Below are 9,892 nucleotides of genomic sequence, written 5' to 3' on the forward strand. Positions count from 1 at the left end.
CTGTGTAGTCCTGGCTGTCCTGGGACTCACTCTGTAGACAAGGCTGGCCTTGAACTCACAGAGATCTGCATGCTTCTGCCTCCTGGGGTGCTGAGATTAAAAGTATATGCCACCATACCTGCCCCTCCACTGTATTTATTGAAACAGGGTTTCTCAGTGAACTTAGAGCTCCCTGGTTCATCTAGACTGGGGCCAGCAAGCCCCAGGGATCCTCCTGTTTCCATCCCTAACCCCAGTCCTGGGATTAGAAACATGCACCATACCTAGGCAGGGGCAGGGAGATCAGAAGTTCAAGGTCAAGCCGGGTAGTGTTGGTACACGCCTTTAATCCCAGCTCTTGGGAGGCAGAGGCAGGCGGGTTTCTGAGTTTGAGGCCAGCCTGGTCTACAGAGTGAGTTCCAGGACAGCCAGGGCTATACAGAGAAACCTTGTCTCAAAGGAAAAAAAAAGAAGTTCAAGGTCGTCCTTGTCTTACCTTTCACATAGGTATTAGGGATCACACTCAGATATTCATGTTTTTGTGGCAGACACTTCACAGCTTTTTTAAATCATTTAAAGAATCTAAATTAAAATGTATTGACAATTCACCAGTATCTATAGAATCTAAGGTAGTTGATGGATAGAAATACAAATGTCAGACTCTTTATCATAATCTATCATCACGTAGTAAATCCAAACAGCGTAAATATATGCAGTTTTTATATACCAATTATAAAACAATCTGCTAAACTAAAGAAGGACTCATCAATACAAACAGGACCCTAAGTCTAACGCCAAAGAGGACAGAGTGAACCATGACTGTAACCCTAGTTCTCCAGAGTCTGGGGCAGGAAGTCTCAAGTTGAAGACCACATAGCTAGTTCAGAGTTCCAGGCCTGGGGTACCTAAGAAAACACTCTCCAAAACAAGTGACAATAAGAACAATTGCCATTCAAATATAGACTAGGGGCTTTCAGGGTCCAAAGAACTGCAACTCTGCGACAGAGCGAACTATCTGCCACGGTACGGTGCGGCATAGGCAAATCTTTTCATGTTTCCGGAGGCGGAGGCTGCAGTGGTTTATTCCAGCATTAAAGAGGGAGATGTTTGGATTTACCGGCAGGAACCTTCACGCTCCGCTGCTGTCATAACTGATTACATGCTGGACCCCGAGGGAAGAATAGGATCCTGAAAGCAACAGAAAATCAAGGCTACACGGTAAACCATCTGTTTTACGCAGCCACTGAGAAATAATAACACAGCCAATGATCCAAGCAAGAGGGGCCTGCCAGGCCCACTGTGCCCAGCTCTCCATCAGCTTGGTAGCTGGGGGGTGGAGGAAGATTGGTTTTGGCAGTCAGTCTGCCAACACCTGACATCTGTTAGCAAGATCTCCCGATGATGCTCATAACTGCCAACCTTTTCACTGACCGACAGTTGAAGGCCGCCTTCTCAGCCTGACCTGCTTCTGGGGACCTCACTATTATTTGAAGACATGTACCCAGTAATCCCTTTTCATGCCTTGCCGTTTAGCCTGTCACTTTGTCGGGAGAAAGAACCCTTTCCCAGGCCAGGTTCATGGTTGTTTGGAAGCAATAGCAGTGGCGGCGTGGGGTATTATAAAAGTCCCAAGTGCTGACCGGGATGGCTTATGTTATCAATAGTCTCTGCCAAGAGCCTCAGAAATGTCTTCTTCACTCCTGGACTAGCCTAACTTTGGGGAGCGGGGAGAAGAAACCATGTGTGCTTATGACACTATTAAGGGAAACATGTTTCATGTGTTTGTTCAAGGTTGGCTGAGTCATAGGGTTGTTTTATTTTCTTTTTTCCTTTTCATTTCTTTTTTCTTTTTGTATCACTGTGTAAATCTGGCTGGGTTGGACCTCTTATGTAGACTAGGCTAACCCTGAACTCACAAAGATCTGCCTACCTCTGCCTACCTACTGGGATGGAATACATGTGATACCATATCTGGCTTCTTAGAGAAGTTTTCTGTGTCCCAGACTTTACAAAGACTGCCTCCTTAATCTTCCTGATGACCCATCAAGCTCTCCTACATTAAAAGGCACAAGAGACTCAAAGCTCAAGCCAACAGGGTCTGTTAGAGCTCTTATAGCTTAAGCATCCCCCCTCTCTTCACAACACCCCAATTCTCCATCTCAGAATTACTACATAATATATACATGTGTGACAGCGTTAATAATTTTCCAGGTAGATATCAAGCTGAGCTTTGGGGCTATTGACTGGGAAGGCAGCACAGCCCTGGCAGAATGCTTAAGAAAAGACGTTTAGTCTGGAAATGTAGTTCACATGGTATACTGCTTGCCTAGGACGCATAATGATCTGAGTTCAATTCCCAACACTGCATACACCAGGTGTTGTGGACCACACCTATAATCCCTGCGGAGGAGGCAGAGGCAGGACAGATCAGAAGTTCAAGGTCATCCTTGGCTACAAAGTGAATTTGAGGATGACTTGAGCTCCTGTCCTAAAAAAAAACAAAGAACAAAGCTGCAGGGCAGTGGTGGCACACGCCTTTAATCCCAGCACTTGCGAGGCAGAGGCGGGCAGATTTCTGAGTTCGAGGACAGCCTGGTCTGCTGAGTGAGTTCCAGGACCCCCAGGGCTACACAGAAACTCTGTCTTGAAAAACAAGCAAAAGAATAAAGCAATCTAACAAAAAGCCTATTAAAAAAAAAAAAAGACTTTTAGTTCCTAAAACCCTGGTCTTCTAGCACTAATACCTAGAAAGATTTGGAAGGAAGAAAATAAAGTAAGATCATAGGTAATGGTATAGAAAAATAAATATTCCATGGTCCCTTTATTTGAAATTTACAGTGACTTGGAAAATGAAAGTGTTTTTAAATGTCTGATCTTTGAGACTTTCTTAGACGGTGAAGATTACCTCAAGTTTTGGGGTTCAGGGTGTTTTTGATTTCAGAGAGTTTTCTGGTTTGTGTTGTGTGTGTGGAACTTATGGCTGTGCTACCCTAAAATTCAAAGTCTGAAATCTGAAACCGTTAATAGGTATGAGGGGCAGAAGTCAGACATTAATCTTGGGTGTGCTTCGTCAAGAGTCTTCTACTTGGGTTTTCAAGATTGAATCTCACTGGCCTGTAGTTGTTCCAGTTAGGTTATATTAGGAAGCCAGGGATCTACCACCTCATGTCAGGACCGAGATTACAAGTGAACCTGGGGCTTGAACTTGGATCCTCAGAGACTTACATGGTAAGCACTTGATCAGATGAGCCATCCTCCTAGCCCCTAATACCAGAGACTTTTTAAAAAGGATTATATTTAAAAGAAAGGATCTGAGGAGTTTTGATGTTTCGCTATGTTGCTGGTCATGTGCAGATGGCCATGCTGGCCTGACCATGAGCAGAAACACCTGTAGACCCAGAGCGCATGTCTCCTTGTATTCACACCAGCATTTTCTGGGTGTTTGTAGCATGTTCAGCATCGCCAGACCTCAGCTTGTTGTGCCCACGAGAGACTCTGATGCTCTAAGTGATCCCCTGTGCTTTTCCTCCACTAGATTTCCCTACATTTGGGGGGACCTCCTCCACGTCTTATTATAAGGAAGGTGACCGTAAAGGGTCCAGGAAAAGACTGTGTCCTTTCTGTCTCCTGTTGGAGGCAAGAAGGGATTTCGCCAGAATTCCAGGTCTAGAGACTCGAGGAGTTCCTAAGTCTGGGGAGGGTCCCTGGGCTGAGAGAGGCAGGAAGAGAATGGCAGAGAAAGATGAGAAAAGCATGTATGTTGGTAGATCCCTGGGGAACAGGGACCAAGTTGGGAGTGTGACTTGCTGTGCATGGGCTGGTCTGTGTGTGTGTGTAAGTGTGCAAGCATCCATGTGGAAGGGGCCACAGGTCAACCTCAGGTGTCATTCCTCAGGAGCCTTCTGCCTTTTAAAAAATCATTATTTTATTTTATGTGTGGGGTATTTTGCTGTATGTGTGTCTGTACAGCAAGTTCATCCCTGGATCCTGCAGAGGACAGAAGAGAGCATGAGATCCCTTGGAACGAGTTACAGCTGGTTTCGAGCTGTCACAAGGGTGCTGGGAACTGATCCCAGGTCGGCAGTGCTCTTAACCACTGAGCCAACTCTCCAGCCTCTTGTTTGTTTTTGAGATAGGGTATGTCTCTGGCTTGGAGCTTTTCAATTAGGCTAGGTTGGCTGGCCTGGGAGCTCTAAAGACCCACCTGCCTCTGTCTCCTCAGTGTGTGGATTACAGATGTGTACCACTGTGCACAGAAAATTTTTTAAAATGTGAGAATCTATGGATCAAACTCAAGTCCTTATTGTTTGGTGCAAACACTTTATTGACTTAGATATTTCCTTAGCTCAGAGATGTGAGGTGTTTTGGGGGGCCTTTTTTTTTTTTTGGCAGAATCTCCCTGTGTAGTCCTGGGTGGCATGTAACTCACAGAGATCTGCCATTGTCTCTAAGTGCTGAGATTAAAGGTGTTTGCTACTATGCTTGTTTTTCATGTGTTTCAATGATTATATGCTACGTGTGTAGCTGCCAGCAAAAGCCAGAAGAGGGCACTGTGTCCCCTGGAGCTGGAGTTTGAGGTGGTTGAGAGCTGCCAGATGGGATACAGATGCTGGGAATTGAACTTGGGTCCTCTGAAAGAACAGAACCACTGAACTGTCCCTGTTTACTTCTTTCCTCCAAGCAGAGGCTGTTATAGTTGGATCTAAAACGCTGCCCCATGGGATCATGGGTATTGAAGCCCCAAGCTGCTGACACTGCTCTGGGAGGCTATGGATCCTCTGGGAAACATGCCTTAGCTATCAGAAGGAAGTTGTTGGGGACGGGCCATGAAGCAGTTCTCTGACCCACCAAGACATAAACAAGCTCTACAGGCTCCTCCTGGTCCTGACAGCGTCTGTAGCACGAGCTTCCATAAATCCCTCTTCCGTGAGACATATTGAGTATTTATTGGTGCAACAAGGAGAGTAACTAATAAAGACCTTGTTTTATCTACCTGAGTGAGAAGGTGACTCTTAATTTGCTTAGCTCCAAAATGGAGTCACACTTAACCAGAAGAGTCTGAGAATTGTGAACAGAATAACTTCTCCTTCTTTCTTTGTTTCTGAGACAGGTTTTCTCTGTGTGGCCCTGGCTGGCCTGGAACTCACAGAGATCCTCCTGCCTCTGCCTTTGCAGTCCTGAGATTAAAGGTGGCACCACGCCCAATCTTCACCTTGAAGTAGTGGGGCTGGAACCCAGAGATTGTGTACACCAGGCAGATACTCTACCACTGAGCTACCCTACCCCTTCAGCTTGTAAATGTTTCTTTACATCCCAAAGACACTCAGCTGGTGGTTATCTCAAGTCCTTTATCTTGACATCGTATGTTGGAAGCATGGGTGCCTGTCTATAAAATTATCTTTTTAGAAAGACTGAGTTAGGTGACTTTTTTTCCCCCTCTGCTTTAGCCCAGGATGATAGCAAATGCAGATCAAATGCTGGGTATCAACCTGGCTCTACGCTTTTCAATGAATCAACTCACTTCATTCTGACAACACTCTTGGAGGAAAGTATGATTATTATTGAGCTTTGTTTCACAGATAAAGAAACTGAGCTGAGTTTACTGTGCGTCGCTAGGCAACTGTACCCATGGCTCCCTGGTTAGCGGAGGACTGGCGGGGATTCCAGAGCAGGCAGCATACTAGAGCTTCTGCGTTCTCTAACATTACAGTTGGGCCTGTGACTTCTTGTCTGGCTCTGCCACTAGCCACCAAGATCAAAGTGTACAGAGACCTGGTCACTGCCAAAGTAGCCATCAAAGACATATTTGTTGACTGAGGGGTTCCCAGCCAATTCTTTGCTCTGTAACTTGCCCTCTTCTGTGCAGTGAACTGTCTGTACCTGCAATCATCTCTGTGAAGTTGTTTGGGAGAGTCGTAGTTTTGACATTGAGCGATCTCTCTAGCCAAACAGCTTTTGCCCCACCCCCTTGCTATTCAGCCCTGGATGGCCTGGAACTCCCTACGTGGACCAGGCTAACCTTGAACTCACAGGGATCTACCTACTTCTGCCTCTATAAGCCACCGTGACCAGCAGATTTGCAGTTAAACAAAAAACAAAACAAAAAATAAATAAATAAATAAATAAAAAACCAAAAAGCCCTCCAAAACTAAAAATCTTACAGGTAAAAGAAAATGCCCTTTGAGAGGCTAGAGAGTTGGCTCAGAGTCTGAGCATTTGTTGCTCTTGCAGAGGATCAGAGTTAAGCTCCCAATACCCACTTCACGGCTCACAACCATCTGCAAGTGACCAAGCCAGCTCAGTCAATCAACAGATTCTCCAACGCAGAATTAAAAAGGAAAAGACAATTAGACAACACTGCAGCACGACCCCAGCCAGTTCGGAGGCTGAGGTGGGCTTACTTTTTCCCAATCTGTTTTTATACCATTTTTAATTACATGCAATAATAAGACCTTATTATTCTAGCTTGAGGAACAAACAATACAATAAACACAAATAGTAAAGGACAAGCAAGGCAATAAACAAAGTCCTGAAATTACAACAGTGTTCTCGGTTTTTCAGGGCTTATCAGGATGACCAAGATACCTGAGCTCACTTCCCTGTCCTAGCCCAAAGTCAGATTCTTGCCTGAAGCCTGCTTTGTTTTAGCCTAAGATTAGATTCCTCTATGAGCTTACTTCCTTGTCATGACCCATTGTCAAATTCCTGCCAAGCAGCCCCAAAAGCTCTCCACATGTAACTCCAGTCCCAGAGGATCTGATGCCCTCTTATCTCATCAGACACCATGCATACATGTAGTTATGCATACATACATGCAGGCAAAACACTCATACACATAGAGTAAAAAATGCTCCCCCACCCCAGCAAATAAAAATGAGAGCAGCTCATGCTTAATGCACATAGGATTGTATCTCCTGGGTCAGAGAATTTCAAAACTCTGGCCCTGCCCCTAAGTCATCTAACTAAAACTCTAGGGCAATAGACAAAAGCTTCATCCAGGGGTCTCTTGTCTTCTGGGAAGAGAGTTGCTCTTAGAAGTGGGACGTTCTAGAACTGTGCTCTGAGGTTTCGTATAGCTTCCTCAGACCTTGGAGCAATGCCGCTGCACAGCCAGAGGAAAGAACAGAGCCTAGGCTACAGAGAAATGGTGGGGGCTGGGTGGGTAGAGGAAGAGGGAGAAGGGGCTGAGAAGACTTACTGCAGCTCTCCCTTAGAGCCCTGGGGTCTCCGTGACCTAGATTCCCAATGAGTTGCTAAGATCTTGATTTTTATACAAGAGATCTCTCATTCTACTTTAGTGACTGTATGAATCCTTCTCACTCTGTACAGGCTGGATCTGGATGGTCTGCCACCTTTCAAGGTTGCTGCCTCTGTCCTAAACACTGGAGAACACAAACAAAAGGAATCAGGGTCCCAGCTGGTCTAAAGGGGTCCATGAGGGGCCCGTGTGAGGAAGTGTTGAAGGGCCCTGGGGGCTTTTGCCAGCCTTACACCCACTCACCTGGGTCAAGGCTAGGTCAAGTTCCATTCTTCACCCACAGGAACATTCTTGAGTAAAAAATTCTCAGAATGTACTGATTGATAGTCACCTCTCTGGAATGGAAAGTCCCAGGTAGAGTTCAAATGTGTGTCATGCTCGATAGCCAATAGATTTCGAGTTCAATATGCTTAGCCAATAAATTTGAAATGCCACCTTGCTGATGTAACCTGAGCCCATAAAAAGTATAAAAACTGCTTGTAATAGCCATTCAGGTTCGCCTTCTCATCCCTCACCTAGAGGGACTGATTGAGGGCTGACCCCAACGCCCTGAAAAATAAACCTCTTGCTTTTGTATCCATCCGTATCTCAGTGTCTCCCTCGGGGAGTGTCTCGACATAAGTACTACTGACCGAGGGTCGGGGTCTTACAGTGTCATGGTTCATGTGTGGGACAGGTCTCACATGGATCTCTGCAGGCTGCTCCTCCATCCTCTCAGGTCAAAGGCTAAAAGCCTGGTCTCTAGATAAACCCATCCTTAGTGGCTTTGCAGTTGGTTCCATCTATGACACCAGCATCCCCTTGTGGACATCACACGAAGGGCCTCATACTTAAGTCTCACACTGGGACTGCTCAGTCTCAGGAGCCGCAGAAACTTGTCATTCCCTGAGAAACGGGGAGCAGCGCTTTTAGTAAGCAAAGCTTTGGAAGGCTGATGAGGTAACAATAGGGAGGTAAAGGGGGACAAAAGGTAAGCCAGACTGTCAGACTCGTTTTCTCTGGCAGCCAATTCAGGTTGCTCAAGCCTGTGAACAGAACGAGAGGCATTTAACCAGTTATGATCCTTCAAAAAGGCCCTCAAAACCCAGGACATACAAGTCACCAGTCTTTTACCTGGGAATTTCCAGCCTATGCCTTCCGGCCTCTCAAGAAATCAGGTAAGTGGTTGTCCCGAGTCAGTGTCTGTGGCCGAGTTTATCCCACTTCCCAGGACCACATGTATTTATGGAGTTTAAAGTCTGTTGTGCTGTGGGTGCTTTGCAGGCTGCCTATTTGAGTACTTCCCCTTCCCTTAGGGAGACAATCACTTCTCATCTCTTTAGTTTTGGAAAAAGTCAGGGTCCACTTTTCACGGTTTCCAAAGTACAAGCACATCCTAAGAAGCGTTTTCTTCAGTTCATGAGCAACCTCTCCATTCTCCACGGCACAAGCCCTGCTCTTCTCTCAGCACCAGCTCTTGCCACATCCAATCCTAGTCGCCAAGCTGCCTCCATGCATCTGCACGAAAGCCCGTGTGCTTTGTCTCCTCACAGACAACTTCTTCAGCCACCGAGCTGCGATGCTTTCACTGTGTTTCCTGAAGCCCAGATGGAGGCCCCCCAACACATACTGGCCCTGGATACTGAACTCATGTTAGTGCCATGAACCCTCATGTCCACTGTCAACAGCATTACATACATACATACATACATACATACATACATACATACATAGTGTATATATATGTATATATGAAATCTTTATTTATGTGTACATTTGTGTCTCATGTATGTATATGTGTCATGTGTGCAATGCCTCCAGAAGCCATAAGAGGCAAAAAGAGGGCACTGGATCCCCAGGGACTAGAGTTACAGTTGTGAGCCACCTGATATGGGTACAAGTAATTGAACCAGGCCCTCTGCAAGAGCAGCAAACACCCTTAGCTGCTGAGCCATCTTTCCACTCCTCTCCACAGCATTTCTGCCACTGTCCCTCCCCAGCCCAAGGCTGAACAATATACAGCCTAACATGCAGCTTTTGGACACTCTCTTCACGGAAGGATGTTAGGAACCACTGCTAAGCCAACTGAAGGTCTTATTTGGTTGTTACCCCTGTGTAACATAGGAGATGTCTACATCCTATGTAACATAGGATGTCTGAGTCCTGGGAAAGTTGTTCAAAATACAAAAGCAAGCCTTTGGGCGGCAGCACATACCTTTAATCCCAGTATTGGAGAGGCAGAAGCAAGAAACTTTCTGTGAGTTTGAAGCCAGCTTGGTCTAGATGATGAGTTTTGGGATAGTCAGGGTTAAGTAATAAGACGCTTTAACTCAAAACACAACACACACACACAGCAAACAAAAACAAAAAAGAGAAATACAAAAGTATAGGTCTGAAGAGATTGCTCAGCAGTTAAGACCTCTGGCTTCTCTGGTCTAATCCCTAGCACCCACATGATGGCTCACAACCATCTGTAATTCCAGTTCCAGGGGACTCTTATGCACTCGAAGACCACACCTTGCATGAGAGATACGGTGAAGGAAAGGCATTATATGGTAACCCGGAGGAACACGAAGCTCATGTTCTTCACCTGGCTAAGGGCGGGGATCCCTAGAGACAACCCTGAATCTGGAGATAGCACAGTGGGTTTCTGGCAACCACACCAGGAGACACTTG

Source organism: Grammomys surdaster, unplaced genomic scaffold, assembly GCF_004785775.1.
Source record: "Grammomys surdaster isolate TR1022 unplaced genomic scaffold, NIH_TR_1.0 126013, whole genome shotgun sequence".
NCBI classification, from domain to species: domain Eukaryota; kingdom Metazoa; phylum Chordata; class Mammalia; order Rodentia; family Muridae; genus Grammomys; species Grammomys surdaster.